Below are 3336 nucleotides of genomic sequence, written 5' to 3' on the forward strand. Positions count from 1 at the left end.
ACAAGAGAATACCAAGGTCTATGTTTGTTAAGAGAATGATGTGTTTGGGACCACCTTAACATTAATATTTTTTTAAAATTTCAAGCCATTTGATGTTACTTTTTTATTTATTTGATTATAATTGAATGAGTGATATAAATACTTTGTTGTATGTTGCAATATAAAGAGAAATGTTGTAATTTTTAATTTGTGCTACTTTAAGGAGTAGTTTTATCTTAATTTGCAAAAAGTTTTTTTGGTGCTAGTGCATGCAAAGTGGAGAGAGATTATACAAAATCTCCTAATTTTTATACATCATTAATCACCTTCATTAAATGAGGGTGCTACCCTTTATATAATATTATAAGGTAAAAATAAAAGAAAGAGAGGGAACCAAAATAATCTATAACATTAAAATAATTAATTAAACTTTAAATTTTCATAAATATCTTTAGAAATTCCTCCAAGCATTTAATCACTTAACTCAAGCTTGATTGCATGCTTGGTTCAACTTTACCTTCTCTTATGTCTTTCCTAATAAAATTAAAGATTTGAAACTCCGCCCATGTGCTTAATTCAAGTTTATAGCTTGATTGCATGTCCTGGATGATATTCTATGGATCCTTCATGCATGGCCAAAATCATTAAATTTGAAATGAGATTACCTCAAAATTCAAATTTTGAATTATGTAACAAGTATATGACTTTTACTTCCTCCCTCTTTTGTCCAAAATATACATTCCTTATTTGCTTGGTTCCAAATTCAAAGTTTAAATGAGACCACATGAGCATAAATTCTTCTTCTTACTTTCTTGGCCAAAATCTTCAAAGATTTGGAGACAATTGATATGCTTCAATAGTTATTTCCATAAAAATATTGGCCAGCTATTGCTTCATCATGAAATCTACATAAATATTTTCAAAATAAATAAATTAAAAATGTATGTATTATGAGTAACTCACAAACCATGTTGTAACTTAATTATAACATAGCTTTTTAGTAAAACAAGTAATCACATGTACTAACAATCTTAATCAATGAAATGATAAATTTTAACTAAATAGAATATTATTATAAAATCTATTATAATAACTTCATGTCCAAGGATTTGAAAAAATATAAGAAGATTATTACCTCTAACATAATAACTTAATGTCTAAGGAACTTTCAAAAAGAGAGAGATAAATTTTATATGAGACTACTTTGCATTTGTACAACAAAGAACTTTATGCAACCATACATGCCTATAGAACTAGAATCATTATTTACAATGTAATGACTTCATTTTATTCTCAAAGCATGAACTCATAAAAAACCTTCACATTCATAAAAAGCTTAAGGGTGGACATGTTAAAAGGGTTGAATTTATTTTATCTTTTCATTATATTTTAAAATTTAAGTTGTGTGCTCAAATTTGTATTATCGACACTTTGAGTCAATGATAAACCCTTATTTTCCTTAGTTCACAATTATAGAGTTCAAAGCTATAAAATGTCTTTATCATGAGTATTTATATTTTAGAGAAAAATGAAAATTGCATTAAATAATAAATTCTTTAAAATTTAGGATAAGTAATTATTTTTTATAATCATATTTATATCCCTAATTGTACATTTTTGAACATATTATATTTTAGTCTCTTGAAGGTGGATTAGGGGAAATTTTTGGTAAAGATAAAACCACAACCTTTATATATATGAATTCATTAGCTACAGAATTAAGGAGCATCTTAAACACTGGAAAAATGAAGTTATTGGGGTTTCCTCTGCCTCCACTCCCTTCTGCTATCTTGGTTTTCCTCTCATTAAAGGAAGAGTTAAGCATGTACAATTTGATCAAGTTATTGCCAAGGTAGATGCTCAGCTGAGCTGCTGGACGAATTCCATCCTTTCTAATGGAGGTAGGATCACTTTACTGAGGAGCATCTTAACCACTTTCCCACAATATATTTTGCAAATGTTTGGGATGAAAAGAAGCACTCAACTGCACCTGGAAAGGAGCTTTAATAGATTTTTATGGTCAGGTGACCAAAGAAAAATATGTTGAGATTTTCATACTTATTTTACATTATCTTTTATGATATTTCACATTAAACAATTTTCATACTTATTTTACATTATTTTTTATGATATTTCACATTAAACAAGGTATTTTTGATGTTTTGTTGCAGGTATGATGAATTATGGTCATTGGAGCAAAAAGATGCAAAAACGGTGCAATTTGGAGCAAAAATGAGCAAGAAATAAAATTTTGCCGTCACCTTTCGATAAGTCTTTCGACGCTTAATATATTTTACACTTCTTGCATATTTTTGAATAAGATTACACATTAAAGGAAGGTTATTTTCATGCTTATTTTGTAGGGCTATCTGTTAGGAACACAACGCAACTGAAATTGGGCGAAACTGAGCTAAAACAGAGCCAAATGGAGCCAAACGGTGGAGCTCCGCAGTCTGCTCACCGACGGCGCACAAAACGGAGCCGACGGCAAGCTTTACCCGAGAAGGAGCCGCCGCAAAGCTTTACCCGAGAAGACAAAAAAATGACAAAAAAGCTTGCCAACAGCGCCCACGAGCCTGCCGACAGCGGGGTTTTTGTGCGCCAAAATTCAACGTATTGACCGACTTTTGGCGGTTATGGCCGAAATTCAACGTATTTGGACTCTTTTTCAAAGGATTCATGTGGCAACTCCTCAAACTTCGTCCCTACACTTTAAAAGAAAGAATTTAAGTTAGAAAATGGGTTTTTTTTGTGAGAGGAATGTTAGGAAATGAGTGGAGAAAGTTTAAGGTTTTTAGAATAGAAGTAGATTTGTAGATTTCTATCCTTTTGGAGAGCTTGGAGAGGAGATTTTGAGAGAATTTGTAAGAAGATGTTCTACCATTGCATGGATCGGTAGGAGACTTTGTGGAAGAGATTTCCTTCTTTTTTTTAAAGGGAAAAAACTAAGTATTGTGTTCTTCATTATCTTATGGTTTTGTAAACACTTATCTAGTGGATTTGCTTTGATGAAATGAAGTTTTTCGTTGTGTTTTCTTCGTGCTTTATGATGTGTATCTCTTACGCTCTCTTCTTTTTTATGCATGGATCGGTGGGAGACTTTGTGGAAGAGATTTCCTTCTTTCTTTTAAAGGGTAAAAACTAAGTATTGTGTTCTTCAATGTCTTATGGTTTTGTAAACACTTATCTAGTGGATTTGCATTAATGAAATGAAGTTTTTCGTTGTGTTTTCTTCGTGCTTTATGATGTGTTTCTCTTACGCTCTCTTCTTTTTTAGAAATAATGGTATGAGAAGATTATGCCATTGTTTTCATTTTACTTTTCTTTTGTAATGAGAAGAATTCATGTTTAGGATTT

This window comes from Phalaenopsis equestris, unplaced genomic scaffold (assembly GCF_001263595.1).
Source record: "Phalaenopsis equestris unplaced genomic scaffold, ASM126359v1 Scaffold000002, whole genome shotgun sequence".
In the NCBI taxonomy this organism is placed as follows: domain Eukaryota; kingdom Viridiplantae; phylum Streptophyta; class Magnoliopsida; order Asparagales; family Orchidaceae; genus Phalaenopsis; species Phalaenopsis equestris.